Source organism: Eumetopias jubatus, unplaced genomic scaffold (assembly GCF_037043125.1).
Source record: "Eumetopias jubatus isolate StellerSeaLion01/CBP00866 unplaced genomic scaffold, mEumJub1_p1.0 scaffold_4, whole genome shotgun sequence".
NCBI classification, from domain to species: Eukaryota; Metazoa; Chordata; class Mammalia; order Carnivora; family Otariidae; genus Eumetopias; species Eumetopias jubatus.
Genome location: NW_028274810.1, coordinates 10,662,734 through 10,680,187, shown reverse-complemented (window position 1 = coordinate 10,680,187; position 17,454 = coordinate 10,662,734). Strand labels below are relative to the sequence as shown.

The following is a 17,454-nucleotide window of genomic DNA, read 5'->3' as shown; positions in this document are numbered from 1 at the left end:
ACACATGCCAAGAAAATGGGACCTGACACTTCTCATCCTAGTTCTAGCTCTTTGACCCCCGAATCGTAACGTAAAATGACCATTTAGTAAGATCTGACAAATCTGCCAGAGCGTTAGTATCAAGACTATGTAGAGACTTATACTAGAAGCAGTAAAACATACTACACGTATACTGTTCCTCACAATTCAGGATGGCATAAAGTTTTTAAACACTTAAAAACTAAGCATTAAGACAATATTTTTAGTGAGAGTGGAAAGTTTCTGCACTGTTAATAGGTGAACTATTTTTATAATATTGCTTATTTCATCTTTATCTTATTTGTAGCACTAGCTTTTACAACACAAACATAGCATTATCACATGATTTCTAAGTATATACACATGTGCACACTGACCATACATGCTATTACATTTACTAACACTTTGATGAAATTAATTTGAAGAAGACTATTCTAGGTCCAAGATATGTTATGACTTTTCAAGCTGAGCTTCTCCCATATGTGGACCATAGTTCTTATTAACATACAGGTAAGAACATAATACTGTGATTTGTAACACATAGACCATGAAGTCACAAAAACCTCAAGTCTCCAGTCCTACCCCATATTCCTGCAGACACGAGGTAAGACTCTTGTTTTTCTAAGGGAAAATGAAACAGAATTACAAGGAATTAGAGCTATGCTTTCCTAAGATTAAATTGTTTCCCAACAAAGGTTCTGGAATTTAGGCTGTACTGGTCATTAAGTCTCACCTCACCTCTAAATGAACATCAAAACACAACTGAAAAAGGGCCTTTCCTTTCTCCTAGCATCTTTCCTGAAGTTTCTTTCTCTAAAAGAAGAGGGCCCCCCCTCTTCTTTTTTTAAGGAGAAACATATTACTCAAGCAACTTTAGATAAAGCAGTAGGTTAACACCCTTCCCTTCAAAGAGTTCCTTACAATTCAGACTAAACTACATTTTTATGGCACTGTAAAATTTTCTTAACCAGCACCACTAAAACTTTGTACCATTAAACAAAATAAAAGTTCATTAAAAAAAACCACTAATTACATAAAAGTGTAAGTCCAATGGAAAAAGTAGATGGCTCAAGAACAGATGCTAAATAAAAAATTAAGATAAAGACACACCAAAAAAAAGGGGGGGAGGAAAGGACCAATGTATAAATGTAATTTGGCTTTTTTTAAGTAGGGGGAAAAACCAACTTATGTGCCCACCTTATAGCATACAAAAATATACTCAAGATAGATTGAGTTAAATACTCTAACATCAAATAAAAACATACTATTAATCAAATTTTTGGAAGGAAGACTTTCTAGATTTGAAAGAGAAAAAAACTGCAAAGGAAAGGATCAATATTTGATTATATGAAAGGGACAAGCTTTTATACTCAAACTTAAGGAAAACAAATGCAAGTAAGTATCTCAGTGTACTAGTAAGGAAATTTAATCAATAAGAACTGGAATAGTCACCTCTTTTCCGCATTTTGCTTTCTGCAATTTGTTACCTCCCTCCCCCCAACAGCAGTCTGGAAGCTGGTGATTCCTCCTGACATATCCTTAGAAGGTCAATAGCAGCCTCACACTGCGTCACTGTATGTACATCATTCATCACTTCATCACATCATGTAGGCATTTTATCACATCATTACAAGGGCAAGTACAGTACAATGAGATATTCCCAGAGACACATTCACATAACTTTTATTATACTGTTATAATTACGCTACATTAATATCTTACTGCACCTAATTTGTAAGTTAAACTTAATCACAGGTATGTAAGGAGAAACATAGTCCATATAGGGTTCCCTACTATTCGCAGTTTCAGGCATCCACTGGGGTCTTGGAACATAGCCCCTGTAGATTGGGGGAGGGGGGCCTACTGTACTAGAATATAAGCTCCATGAAGGCAAGGACTTTTTGTTCAAAGCTAAATCCCTAGAGTTTAGACAAAACAGTTGTTGGCACATATTAGGCGCTCATTTGTCAAATACTCAAAGTATTAAGACAAATAAATTAGTCTTAAAGACCATTCATTAAACATAAAACACAAGAAAAACTTCAGTTTTGTCAATAAAAAATTTCCATAAAGCACATGAGCCGTTTATCAAACTACCAAAGATAAAAGATTTAAAAACAGTGAGAAAGTACGTTAAAAACAGTGTGCTCAAATATTTTTATGGTGGTAAACTGGCGCAACCTTTCTGAAATGCAGTTTAGCAACATGTATCAAAATGTGGAGTTGTTTTCCTTAATAATTCCAATGCAGGAAACCTATCCTGGAGCAATGTGAAATGTGAACACTTTATGCATAAATGTATTCTCAGAAATGTTTTAACAAGTGCCTGGAAACAATCTAGTCTAAAAGCTGGTTCAGGAAAAGTCACAGTAGGGCGCCTGGGTGGCTCAGATGGTTAAGCATCTGCCTTCGGCTCAGGTCATGATCCCAGGGTCCTGGGATCGAGTCCCGCATCGGACTCCCTGCTCCTTGGGAGCCTGCTTCTCCCTCTGCCTCTCTCTCTCATGAATAAATAAATAAAATCTTAAAAAAAAAAAAGTCACAGTAATTTATATAAATGCTATGGAGTCATTAGAAAGGATGTATGAATATGCTTATACTATAATATGAAATGACAAGAGAGAGACACCTATACAGTATGATTTCAAATGTATTTAAAAAAAGAAAGACCAGAGGGGCGCCTGAAGGCCCAGTCGTTAAGCGTCTGCCTTCAGCTCAGGTCGTGATCCCAGGGTCCTGGGATCAAGCCCCGCATCGGGCTCCCTGCTCCTCGGAAGCCTGCTTCTCCCTCTCTCACTCCCCCGGCTTATATTCTCTCTCTTGCTGTCTCGGTCAAATAAAGAAAATCTTAAAAAAACACAAAAACAGACCAGAAAAATCTAATTTAATGCTCACAGATTTCTCAAGAAAACACTTAGAAAGTATCTTAAAATGGTAAATGGGGATAGAATCCAGTACTCACTCCATGGCTTGCATTCTTTTTAAGACTTACTTGAGACAGTGAGAGCAAGCACAAGAGTGGGGGGATGGGGTGGGAGGTAAGGACAAGCAGACTCCATGCCACAGTGCAAAGCCCGATGCAGGGCTGGATCCCTGGACCCTGAGATCATGACCTGAGTCGAAATCAAGAGTTGGCCCCTTAACTGACTGAGCCTCCCAGCCGCCCCTCCATGGTTCACATTCGTAACCACTGCCTTATACATTAAAGAACTTTAGTACCTAAAATACATCAACACTGTTCTGGGCTTTGCTCACAAAGAGAACAGACAAAAATCCCCAACCTCACAAAGTTTAAACTTTCTACTCTTTTCTACATATTTATTTTTAAAATTGGAAAATCAAGTCATTAACAATGTTAACTCATTCCTTTAAAAAAAGAATTAGAATCAGAGGTCAAATTTAAACTTAATTCCTAATCCAAGAAATCGACTAAAGTTCCCTGAAGAACACAGATCTAGGATCCAAAGACCGGCTTTTAGTCCTGCTTCTCGTACATGAACTTCTCTAGGATTACTTCCTCAAATGTAAAGTGGGGGCCTAAGGGGTCTCCAAATTCCCTTGCAGGGAGGAATCAAAATTCTGTGCTTTGTAATTTCTTTTTGCAACATCTGAGTTGTTTCTTCCGCCTTTTTCCTAACCTAGTCTGCTTGGCAGCTACTGACAAGGAATTAAGTCTAGAAAAGGCAGCCTATTTCACTTGAAGGCAGTTTTAGAAAGTGACTTTGTATTCTTTCTCTAAACATACCTTCCCTTAACTCCCATTGATCCTTTCAGTTTTCTGAATGCAACTGTTTTTCTCAATAACTGAAGTTCTGGAGATGTTCCAAATAATTACTCATTAAAGTGCAGTTTACTACTACTCTTACTGTATCCTGACAAACATTCAGAAAGCATGGAATGATTATGTTTGATTTTACAGACCTAACTTTCAGTAACTTTGTATAGTAAAAAATCTCCACATTGTTTCTTAACTAATTAGTAAAATCAGGTTTTCTCCTTTTAGTGCTTCTGTAACTCATTCTTGTTCCTGAAGAAAAAGCTAATTGAAAACTACATTTCCTTTGTTGGCTAACCTGGAGTTCCAATTCCAACTTAGAGATAATTTTAAATCAGGCTTTGTAATCGGTTTTTTTTTAAGCATTCTTCTATGCCCTTCCTTAATGCCTACCTCACAAGGTTGTTGGGATGGTTAGATGAGCTTTCCACTATAAAGCCTATAGTAGTGCTTAGCACGTAAGTGCTCACATAACTATTTATCAGGTCCTTTTCAAAAGCAGGGCAAGGAGGGAAATCTGGCAACACACACTTGGAAACCTCTCTGAAAATCAGTCCATTAGTTAATACCTTTTAATGTATTATACTCCAACCTACATTTCTCCAGAGTGACCATATCAGAGTATCATGAGATCCTCTGTCAAATGTCCTTATTGAAAAGTCTTTTTTTTTTTTTTTTTCAAATTCATTTGCTCTTGGATCTTGCTAGGGATAGAGGGTAAGCTCCAAAGTTCCCACACCTGACTGAAAATCAGTCAAGACCTGTATAGGTCTCCATTAACTACTACCACACTCCTAGAAAGTTAACAGAGTTATAGTCTCATTCAATCTGGGGCTTTAGTTTTCTTTTAATGTTCCCACCTTTGCTTTCCTTTTGTCACCTTTAGACTGCCTTGAGCAAACAAATCCATTTCACATACCAAACTTCTTAGAAGCTTTATTCTTGATTTTTTTTTCAGGCCAATGTCTCCCATATTTATTATTTTTTTTAAAGATTTTATTTATTTGGCAGACACAGCCAGAGAGGGAGCACAAGCAGGGGGAGTGGGAGAGGGAGAAGCAGGCTTCCCGCAGAGCAGGGAGCCCGATGCTGGGCTCAATCCCAGGACCCCGGGATCACGGCCTGAGCCAAAGGCAGACGCTTAACGACTGAGCCACCCAGAGTCCCCATATTTATTCCTTCTTAATTATGTAATACCTTTACCACTGTTACAGAAGTCCCTTTTAAAATCTGGGGTTCTATTGTATTATCAGATGTATTTCCTTTGCTGTACCCCTTTTAAGTGGAATACTTTACAACTACATAATCAGAACATGTTTTTTTAAATCAGAACATATTTTACTGTATCTCCTACTCCAATTGTTATTTATCTTTTGTAAATTTTCAAAGCTATGAGCACATATATTTATATATTAAAAATGGTCACGTTGGGGTGCCTGGCTGGCTTACCGGATGGAGCATGCAACTCTTGATCTCCGGGTCGTGAGTCTGAGCCCCATGTTGGGGGTAGAGTTTACTTAAAGAAAATAAAATTTAGGGGTGCCTGGTGGCTCAGTCTGGTTAAGCATTTGTCTTTGGTTCAGGTCATGATCCCGGAGTCCTGGGATCCAGCCCCATGTCAGGCTCCCTGATCAGCTGGGAGTCCAGCTTCTCCCTCTCCCTCTGCCCCTCAGCTCATGCTCTCTTTCGCTCTCAAATAAAATCTTTAAGAAATAAAATAAAATTTAGGGCGCCAGGGTGGCTCAGTTGGTTAAGCGACTGCCTTCGGCTCAGGTCATAATCCTGGAGTCCTGCGGCAGGCTCCCTGCTCAGCAGGGAGTCTGCTTCTCCCTCTGACCCCCCCCCCTCTCATGCTCTCTCAAATAAATAAAATCTTTAAAAAAATAAAAATAAAATTTATAAAAATGTTCAGTAAACTAATGTAGTAAACTAATATTCAGAATACAAATTAGGCTAAAAAAAAGCACTTCTACTTTAAATCCATTTCTACAATTCAATAAAATGAAATTGAAGCTTTAGTTCTAGTCTTTCACCTGCTTTCAGTCAAGATAAAACTGTGCAGTTTCAATCTGCATTATCTTATCTAACCCAGCACAATTTATAACAGCCTAAAATTAATTTTAAAATCAGATGAGGAGGTATGAAGAAACAAACAGAAAAAGCAAATAGTACAGCAGCCTTAAGACTGTTTATGGGAGAGAGACAGATAAATTGGTTATTATTGGTAGTTTTCAGTTAAGGAGTAATTTTGGTCCACAGTAAGGTCATTACCACAGTAGGCTCCTCAGCCTCTAAATAAATTGCAGATTAAAGGCCCAAGTGCTTCTTGAAATGGTGATGAAGCTTTTACAAGACATCAACCTAGGAATGACCTAGTATTTTCATTCCTCATTCTATTTGATTGCTGCAGCATTTTTAAAAAGGTTTACCACCAAATCCTCCTTGAAATTATCTTCCTTGGTATTCCCTCCTGGCTACCCATTTCTCTGAACATTCTCTTCTTTGGCACTTCTTCATTTATTACCTATAAAGTGAGGACTCCTTTCTGAATACAAAGCTTTTATTTATTTATTTTTTTAGAAAACCTGAAGATTAAAAAGGAGAATTGCCTTTCCTAATCCTCCCTTCCCAAAAAAACCACTGTTCAACATTCCATGCTAGCGTATTTCCTCAATTTTCAAATTACTATCTAATGAATGCAATAGATTTCCACAACATATTTTGCTTTGATCAAGTCCCCACATAAACTTCCCTATTCCTATGAACAACAAAGGTTTTGAACTTCTACAACTGGATAGACTAGGTCAATTCCCTCCAGGCTCATCTTCATATTCAATTAATTGGTTATCAAGTCCTATTACTTCTACCACTGAAACACCTACTGCCTCTTTCTCTGCCTATTCCATGGCTTTTATCTTCCTTATATTCTATCCATTGCTCTTAACAGGTCTTCTCATCTTCAGCCTATCCCTTAAAAGTTGCACCATTTGTTTTAAAAGATACACTTCTGAATATGTAACTTCAAGTGTGTCTTTAAAATCTGGAGCAAGGGCGCCTGGGTGGCTCAGTCGGTTGGGCGACTGCCTTCGGCTCAGGTCACGGTCCTGGAGTCCCGGGATCGAGTCCCATGTCAGGCTCCCTGCTCAGTGGGGAGTCTGCTTCTCCCTCTGACCCTCCCCTCTCTCATGTGCTCTCTCAAATAAATAAAATCTTTAAAAAAAAATAAAATCTGAAGCAATAAAACTATCCCAGTTTTGAAATAAGAAACCCATTAAGCCCTTGCTTATAAATATGACTTCTCCACAGAATAAAGTCAAATACAGTGGGCCTTCAGAACCTGCCTTCAGCAAGCTTCCCTAATTACTCTCTCTACCCACAAAACTGTATTTCCTACTCTGTTCATAATGGACTTACCTTATACCATGTGCTTTCAAATTTCCCTGAATCTGCTCATTCTGTTGCTACTAGAAGTCTCTTCTTTCTCTCAAAGCACTACTCACCTTAAATGTCCCTTCTCTCTTGCTTTACCCCTTTAGAGAGACCTCTGAACATAGCCTCCAAAGGGCATCCATTAACTGAAACCCTAACTTTTAAACAGTACAGATGAGAGTTTTTCTAAGAGACCAATTAATTGAGATCCACATGTATTAGCAAATGTAATCCTGTGTGAAAAATCCCATAGTTTGGCCATAAATATTGTCCTTGTTTAATAAGAAACAATAAATTAATCTAGTTTTGGTATTTTCAGACTAGTTGAGAATGTAAATTGTTTTCAGAATATCTTTAGAAGAAAACAGATTAAGAACATTTGATATTTGACCAAAATAATGAGGAAATCCAAAATTATAAGCTGATTCTTGCTGACAGAAAACTATAAACCTACCTCGCAGTGATAATCAAATATTGCACTTTCAGTAGTATTTGCTGATTCTTCTTTTTCAGCACACGTTTCAAAGGATGAAAGTTGCTAGTATTAAAAAAAAAAGAGCGAGAGAAAATGATCTATCAAGCTAATAAAGAATACAACTGCTGCTGCACCGGGCAATCTCACAGTACAGCACTGAAGAAAACAAAGACTACTAGCAGCGTTGGGAAGTGCTCTTTCAAAGCTGTTGAGTAGGCACAAACTTCTTGTTTCAGATCAAGTGTTGTGTCTTCAACTTAAGTGTACTCTTCTTTGGTCTTGTTGTTTGTTTCGAGGTTTGTTCCTTGCCTGATCTGAACTTGAAGCAGCAGTTTCAGGTGGTAAAATCTGTTCTGTTACACTTCATACTAGAGATAAAAAATGAAGACATTAAGTATAATTTACATAAAAGAACCAGGACAGAGGGTGGGTAGAGGGACAGGCTCATTTCATAAACTCAGAATCACTGGTTAAACAAGTAATGCAGGAAACTTGGAAGCACACTCATTTGATGTTATTTGAGCAATCTCTCAAGTGCTAAAGGATACCACCTCCTTTGATGTCACACACTCAAAATGGGAATTTCACATTCCTTGGTGACACCTCCACACCATAAGTTCTAAGTTTCAGAGCATAATATTCAGTTTAATACAAGTGTTTTATAAGCATCTAGCACTGTGGTAGGTATTGTGGAAAATACAAAAGAAGTTCCTGCCATCAAGTAATTTACGTATAACAAGAGTTATATGTGGAGAAAAACCAGAATATAGAAAATGCCAAAAATAATTTGCTCAACTAATCTTGAGTACTGTCATATACTTTGTATTAGAACTACTACTTATTGTTTATTCACCATTGTATATACATTGAAACAACATCGTGAGCACAGAGAAGGCTTTTAATCAAAGGTGGAGACTTAATTTGGTGAAATAGGCAAAATTTTGAGAGAAATAAAACAGCCAAGTATCCTAGGCACATCACACAAGCCAAGCCAGGGTATGCCACTAAATTCTAAGTTCCTTGAAAGCAGGGACCACGTATATGATCTTCTATGCCTGACATCAAGGGAGGTTTATTACATGAAGGACTGTGGCAACAAGTGTGGCTTGTTTCACAGGAATCAATAAGCTAGTCTGGCCAGAACAGAGTGAAATGGGATATGTGGTGTGACAGGTATAGTGGAGCCAGATTATGAAGTATTTCAACTTGATATAACAGGAAACAGCCTTAGTTCTTGATGAAAGGGTATTAAGTCTTGAAATCCTATGGGAGATGACTGAGTGAAGAAAACAGAAATCTCATTTGAGCTGTTGCCAGAAATAGATGAGAGAAATGGCTATAAAAAAGAAACAATTAAGATGAGAAAAGATGGGAAGTGAAATATATTTATAAGTCAAACCACAGAACTGTGCTTTATATTGGCCATAAAAATGATTCTTTTGCACTGACTGAAATATTAACTAAACTGGTGCTATTAGCTAAGTGATTTATATAGGGAGAAGAAAAAGGTAGATTTGGTTTTAGAAATGGTGAAAAATGAAGTGTGTTTATTTTAAAAACATCAGAAATAAGAATGACTATATGGTGAGAGGCCAGAGCTTGTGAAGTTTATAGACTAGGAGAGCTCAAGTTCATTCACTGACACTCCCTAGTAAAATGCCATGAACAAGTCACTTCATCTCTCTAAATTTCAGTTTCACATATGCAAAATGAAAACTTATCAACAGCTGATCTGTGGCTGTTTTGTGTGTGTGTGTGTGTGTGTGTGGCAGACTAAACATTCCCTGACTTTATATTATTACTTCAAATACCAAATATTACATTTGTCCCATCTTTCAGATTTTATTTGAATCATTCTATTTCCCCAGACTAGATACTTCTTAGAGCAATGGTTGCAGATCACTTGGGAAGTTTTAATAAATACTTATGCCCAGTCCCCACTCAAAGAATAATTTAACTGGCCTGAAGTAGGGCCATTTCTGTTATGATCTTTGACTCTTTTCACTCCACCTCCACACCCTATGTTGCAAGTCTTTATCAATATTTCCTTAAAGAGATCTTTTGTCCTAAATGACACATTTTAGTCCAGATATCTAACATATCTAACTTCCAGTGTCAACCCTTTTCATTTTCTGTCACAGAACACCGCCAAACTGATCAATCTGTAACTTCAATTTCATCTCATTTCATTGTCCAAAACCTCAGTGATTTTTCCAGCATTCTAGATGGGAAGTTCTTAATCCTGGCTGCATCCCAACCCGACTACCTGGGTAACTTACACACACACACACACACGCCTGGATCCTACCTTGAGATTCTAATTTAATTTCACTAGCCTTAGGTCCCAGGAGTTGGTACATTTTATCCTCCCCCCGCCAGCCCCGGCCCGTTTCTGACTTGCAGCCAGGATTTAAGAGCCACCACTTAAGATGTTCTCTATTCTACCTTTCCATCTTTACCTTTTGATGGCTCTCCAGTTCTTCTCCTAGATCGGTTTATTTTCCTGCCTAATCCTCATAACCCCTGGGAGATGCCTGAATTCTAGTCTTCTTTGTGCATATATGGGTCTTCTCACAAAGAAGATAATTTTGCCATCTTCAAAGTGACACAGAAGTCTTTTTTGACCATTCCAGTACAGACTTACTACCTTAATTTTCACTGTGAGGCAGTAACTCCCACTGTCTGCATCATTCTTTCTGATACCAAATCATTTCTGCCCTTTTCTTACTTCATGTTTTTATGTATCTTGTTCCTCCACTTTTTTAAAAAAAGATTTTATTTATTTATTCGACAGAGAGCGCGCAAGTAGGCAGAGTGGCAGGCAGAGGGAGAGGGAAAAGCAGGCTCTCCGCTGAGCAGGGAGCCAGATGTGGGGCTCGATCCCAGGACCCCAGGTTCATGACCCGAGCCGAAAGCACCCACTTAACCGACTGAGCCACCCAGGCACCCCTGTTCCTCCAATTATGAAACAAACTCAAGTTTATTTATCACAGCCCCCTTCAGCACTAATCCAGCACTGTGAAACTTAACCATAGCAAAACTACAACAGCAAAGAGGCAGTTAATCCATAATAGGAAAACAACACCAAATTTAAGTGCAGACAGTTCTACTAACTTCTAAAAATTCTGTTTTGATTACCTGTATAGTCTTACTTATCCCATCAAGAAATAATTTCTTTTTAAAAATACAGACTCAATACACTGGTTTAATCTTACTATCTTACATCTATTTACGAACCCAAAGACCTCAAAATTGCTATCTGGTAAAACAGGCAAGAATTTCATCAAACTAAGGACAAGACTGTGTGTATCATGGGGGGAGGGGAACCTATCTTGAAAAACTTGAATAGGATTAACCTAGTGTAGGATGTTGTATTAAGAACTGTCTATATAGTAACAGAGAAATGAGACTTCCAGAATCTAAAATCTGGAGCATTGCAGAGCCAGTCTTGGGCACTAATGAAGCTTATTAGGATCTATTAAAGCTCAAACACACCCACCATCATGAAAAACCCCAAGTGGTGGAATTTCACTTCATTAGTACCTTCACAGCTATGAGATTTCTATGGTTAAACTAAACACTTTTCAGTCAAATTAACACTTAATGAAACCCTTAAAAAGTACCCACTGGGCATTTTAATAAAATGGGCTATGCACTCATGCCAAGATTATCACCATTCATGGGTGGTACTGACAAGTCGTCTGCCTTACCCCTATGAGCCCTCTGAACACAGCGCATTCCCTCTAGCCCCCAAAGGCTAGATACTTAGTCACAAGAAATACAGAGTAACAACTAAAATATTTAGGCAATTTAAATGTTGATCTGAGAGTCTCCCTGATTGCTAAGTTATCTACTCAGTTTGGAAACAGTAGCATCCCTAGTTAATTATCAACTATTATGTTGTTTTAGTTGGGAGTTAAAGCTAATTCCTTAAACTGATAACCCAATTAGTCATTCCCTATTTCACCTGTCTTAAAATTATCATCACCTGTTTTATTTAGTCCCCCCTCGTTCGTTGCTTTACCTCAAAAGGACTACTAGAAACCAGGCACAGTAGGCACTAAATATGTGCTGAACTATAACTTATGTGGCCAGCAATCCATCTAAAATCTGTCATTTTGACAAATTACTGTCAGAGTTTGTACAGCACTCACTTGGGGAGAATGTTAATGAAAGGCTAAACCAGTCTATAAGTCTCCCCACCTAACTTACTTTCTTCAGAAAGTTTTTTTGTTTTTTGTTTTTTTTTTTTTTGAGAAGAGCAAAGATCCAATTAGGCAGCATGGGACTGAAAAGGTTCTCTATTGTTGCTTTATATGAATAATATTCTTACCCTAAGTTCCTCCTTCATATTTTTTGATTATAACTCAAGTTTAAGTATGTCATGTTTTCCTATAACCTGTATAACTGAAGAGCTTAACAGGTTTTAATTCACTTTTACTTTACAATCTATGGAAAATGATAAAGTTCAGATAATTAACCAAGTCAGCAACATGGCGAGCAGAAATTAAAGAATATCAAATTGCTGCAACTATCTTTTTGTATATGTTTAGTAATAGCAATTATAATGGGCTGTTAGTTACCCGAACAGTTATTAAGACATTTAAAGTTACTTATCCATTTATCACTTAACTGTTTTTACAATATACTAATACTTTGAAATAGGACAGATGCCAGTGTAAGAAGCTGAACGTTCCAGACACAAAATCAGAGAATAGTGTAGACCAGCACTGTCCCAACAGAAATACAGTGTAAGCCATGTATGTAATTTAAAATTTTCTGGTGATCATATTAAAGTTGAGAGAAACAGGGCGCCTAGGTGGCTCAGTCAGTTAAGCAACTGCCTTCGGCTCTGGTCATGATCTCAGGGTCCTGAGATCAAGCCCCATATCGCATCCTGAATCTCGGGCTCCCTGCTCAGCACGGAGCCCGCTTCTCCCTTCCTCTCCCTCTGCCTGCTGCTCTCCCTGCTTGTGCGCGCGCTCTCCACCAAATTAAAAAAAAAAGTTGAGAAACAGGTGAAACTAATTTTAATTAAGTCTATTTAATCAAATATACCCAAAATGTTTTCCATATGTAATCAATCTAAAAGTTTTCTTTGAAATCCAATGTTTATTTTACAATTATAGCACAGTTCAATTCAGAATGTACACAGTTTAAATGCACAACAGCCACACGTGGCTAGCGGCTACTATATTGGTCACAGCAAGTATAGGCTTACCAGGGCAAAAGGCTCTGGCATGCCCAATAAATAGTAAACAAAAGGCTCCTGGGCGAAGACTCTGAGATAAAAGGAGGCAGTTATCTAGCAAATCTGATCATAGCAGGAGCTTGTACATACTACATTTGAGAAGCAGAAATGCAAATAACTAGCTGGTTATCTACTGGCTATAGCTACAAACCAATGGATAGCCTACATGTTAACTGTGGAGAAACTGCTAATCAGTTTATTTTCAACTACACAGTTTTACCTCAGCATTAAAGGGCACATTAAATATAAAAACACTCCAAAAATAAAATTACCATTCAATACCTCTGAACAGAATACTGCCTAGATCATATTCCAGTTCAATAACCCTAACGAAAAATGTAGCACAATTCCTTAGGCTTGGCAGTATGAACTGAAAAAAAGTTTTGCATTGTTTTTAACCAGGTACTCACTCATACATGGAAGTGGAAAACATTCCAATATCTAGACAAAGGAATGTTTTAAAATCCTGACTTGGCAAAAAGAATTTAACATCAAGAAATGATGGAATTCAAGAAAACAAGTCACTTCTACCAAAGCAGTTTCACCCCTGGAGACATTCTAGCCACGAAGTCTTAGAAAAAAATGTTTTTTTTTTTTTTGTGGCTATAATTCTCTATTATGAAAAAATCCTACAAGTTTTACAGCTCTCCCTAAGACAGTTTGAGTCAAAGATCTCAAAGTAGGTATCCTTTTGGTTTTTGAAAAGACAAAGCTAAGAAGGCATCAATTCTGTGTTTATTTAACGAAATCAAGATTTTTATTTTATTTCATAATACAGTCCTAAGTTCAGCACCTTAAAAAAATCTGTCCAAACAGCATTTCCATGTTTCAACTACCTTGTCACAAGTATGGCCCTCACAACGTGAATGAATTTAATAACTCTGAGCCATACACTTAAAAAAGATTAAAATGATAAATTTTATGTAACGTATATTTTAAAAAAAACTAATTTTTTAAAAATGTTGAACGGCCCCGCACAGTGTATCTTTAGATGGCTGGAGGGGAAAACAGAAGCGGGATAAAGCAGGACTAAATGTCAGCTTTCATGATCTCATTTTTGAATTGTAGGAATTTACTAGAATTTTCAACCACACTCTAAAGGTCATACTTGGTAAGTCAGAACTTAATTACAAAAAAAGAAAACCTATCTTCTGCGCCTCAAATACTTTACTTTTCAACTCAGCTGCTATAAATACTCATCTCAATGGTAAACATCCAGAGCAGCTGCAAAATCACTCAAACCACTACCATCTCTTTTATTTCAGGCCTAAGGCTAAAAGGAAACAAAAAGAAACAAGGTTGAATATTTATCTAGATATTATGACTCAGGTATATGTCCATTCAGGCATATAAACCCTCTCCTTACCCACACCAAGAATGACTATTATTCATTAGTATCCCAAAAGCACCAAGGTATTGCACTACCCCTCAATGTAGTATTAAGAATGCTTATCTTCTAGAAACTCAAAATGAAAATTACTCAGCATTTTGATAACAGAATAACTTACAAGCTGTAACTTGGTACCTAAATTTTACAGACCGGTGGCTCTGGCCAAGAGCTGCCAGTTCATATATCTTCCTCATCAAAAGCAAAGTCTATCAAAGGAAATTTAACCCCCACAGTGTCTTCGGGAGTCCTCCCTCCCTCCCCAAGCCTGTCTCCAAACTCTTTAAAGAGGACCACATTTTTTCACTCATTTTAGGTGCAAAGCAATTACCTCCTCCTACAATGTTCAGACTTTTGTGTTTGCAGATTGATGGCTGTTTTTAGGGAGCGTTCCCTGCCTCACTTTTGAGTCAAGCAAGAAAGAAGCCACCTGGGTGTTTCTAAAGGAAAACCTTAAAGCAAAAGAACCGTGGCACTAAAATTTCATATTGACAAAATATCGGATGGTTAAAAACCTCAAGTGTCTCCGACCAGGGCTCTAAAAAACTAACTCTACAGAGAATGACGAAGCCAAGTCGTTCATTGCTCAACGTAGACCAGGCTTTTGCACCGTAAGAGCCAGAGATGGCGGTTAAGGACGGCTCCACTGAGCTCTAATAGAGCACGCCCTAACCCCAGGATAGAGCAGTGAGAGACACGTGCCGAAGATTAGGGGCTGGTTTTCTTTCTCAAGAAGCCGAAGGGAAAGCAAGAAGGGAAGGCTGGGTGCGGGGACTCAAGACAGACAGTTCCAGGTGAGTGGAAGTAAAGATGACACTTCAGCTGAGCTACTGTTTGAAGTGTCTCTTCAACAGGAAAGTGGGCTTTCAATAGGAAAGGAGGTGTCTCTAAGCATTTAGATGGAGCGGGGTCTCAGTCCATACACAAAGGAGGCGCCACTACCGCACTGCGCTCTGGTACTCGTAGTCAGACCCCCAAGCAGGTGACGGACAGTAAGCTATAAGGTCCAGAGTGAGAGTAGGCCCCTCTCCCTCTGCCTCCGGCTCCTCCAGCTTCACACAAAGGACCGCGCCACCACCCCCTCGCCCCGCCCGCCGGGACTTGTAGTTCCCGTTCCCCCCGCCAAGCCGCAGAGGAGGAAGTGGCTAGACTACAATTCCCAGCAGCCTCCGCGCCCAAGCCCCGCACCCCTGCCTCCATCTTGGCTGCGGTCGGAGCCTCCATTTTCGCTCCCTCCCCCCACTGTAGTCACCACCACCACCACCACGCGCGGCTGCCTGGCCTCGACTCTTCGTTTCGGCTCTGCGGCCTGACGTGAGGCTTAGACAGTTAAACGGAGGCCAGGTGGAAAAGCCCAGGGTAGAGACTAAGGGCGAGATCTTCCCTGCCCGGAGCTCTAGGAGTGCCCACCTTGACTCAGGAGTCTCTCCCTTTAGTCCTTGTCTTCTCATTTGCCCCTAGCCTGGCTTCTTGCTACCCCCAATTGGACCCCGAGGTCGTACTTACCCCAACAGCTCAGCGCCCCCTCTCCAGCGCCGCCATAAGCAGCACGGCCCGGTACGTAGGAATAAATCTCGCTTCTCTCGCGAGAGTTGCGGGCTCCGAGCGCGTGCACGGGAAGCGGGGTGGGGGGGGTGGGGGCGTGTACTCCTAATACGCCTGCGCATGAGGGCTGAGTGACGCCAACTAGTGCGCTGCTCTTAGCCACTACCAAGATGGTTGCCCACGTTACCCTACATTCCCTCCCCCGTGAGCTGCGAGAAGCAATCTCGGTGTTTACTGACTCCGCTGGGACGCATGGGGTGGGGTGGCGGGTAACTTTCGGCGTCTCTGATCTTTGCAAACCTGAATATGACTATGCCTTAAGCAGCGAGACCAGGGTAAACTTTGAGGGCGAACAATTTGGAGGACATTTCCAGGAATGTCATCTAAAGGATTTCGCTTTTTCTCAGCGATAATACAGAAACCTCAAACCCCAGTTTCTCCTCATAGTGCAAGTCTTTTTTTCCTCTTGTTTGCTATAATATATTGGAATTTTCATTAGTATAGAGTAGATTTTTAGTAAGGTAATTTGAAAGTTTTACGTGGTACCTTTGTCTCCCAGAAACTATATTGCTTGCAACAGACGGACAAGAGTGAGCAAGGCAGCATAATCATTAAAAAACAACCAAAAAAACCCTCCTTCATCTGACCTTTGCAGTCACCACAAGATAATCGTGGTCTATCCGGTAATCAAAGAGGCTGAATCAGTAACCAAAAGGTTGAAATCAAGGCAAATGGATGATTAATCCAACGGGGTACGAGGAAGGAGGAAAATAGTTAATTGTGGCCACAGAAAAATTCAATGAATTTTCCCTTGTCAAACAATGGAGCAGTACCCTCTGGTGAGAGGAATGCGTTTCCCAGATTCTGTGGCTCTCTCTTTTGACAGTATTAGATAAACAATGACCAGTCACGCTCCTGAGAACTCTGCTACCCACTTTATTTTCGCTTTCAACACATATTTATCCTACCTCTCTTATGTGTCATCGTTGAAGTGTATACAGTTCTCAAGACAAATGGATGTGGTTCTGTCCTCAAGGAACTTTCAGTCTAGCATAATTCAGTAATCACAAAAACAAATTTAAACGTACACAGTGAAATAAGTGCAATGAAGGAAAGATGCACAGTGTTAAGAGAGTAAGCAGCCTCCAATTCTGAACAAATTTTCTTGAATTCTAAGAGGCAGTATCCTACTTATGATTTTTAAAAAGATTTTCCTCTTACCTCTGTTCCAATTGGTACAATTCCATTCCACCTCCAAGCTGCCTCTTTGTTCTCTTTGATGCCTTCCCACACTTTTCCTAGGCACAAGATAACTTGCTTCGCATTTGCTTTCAGTGCTTTCATAGCTCACTGTAATGTAATTATTAGTTTATACTAGCTATTGATACTTTAGTACAGAGCCTATGACATTCATCTTTGCATCCTTTGTCCTGACAGTGCGTGGTATAGACAACTCTCAAAAGCTTGTTGAATGAATAGCACTGAACAACAGTGTAAGAAGTTGTTAGAAATTGGAATGTTCTGTTGGGGCAGTACAAATCATTTAATATATCAAACCAGCTGTTTTGTTTCCT

General features: G+C 39.2%; 1 protein-coding gene across 2 annotated transcripts in view; it reads right to left on the bottom strand.

Annotated features, from left to right (window-relative positions):
- The window catches only part of CSDE1 (cold shock domain containing E1), a 40,231-nt gene extending 24,305 nt beyond the window's left edge, over positions 1-15,926 (bottom strand). For both annotated transcript variants that reach the window (XM_028101929.2, XM_028101930.2), the window contains exons 1-2: positions 15,842-15,926; positions 7,677-8,065 (exon numbers count right to left, since the gene is read on the bottom strand). The gene's annotated coding sequence lies outside the window, so the exon portion shown is untranslated. The remainder of the gene's footprint in view (positions 1-7,676; positions 8,066-15,841) is intronic.
- Positions 15,927-17,454: the final 1,528 nt, after the last annotated feature.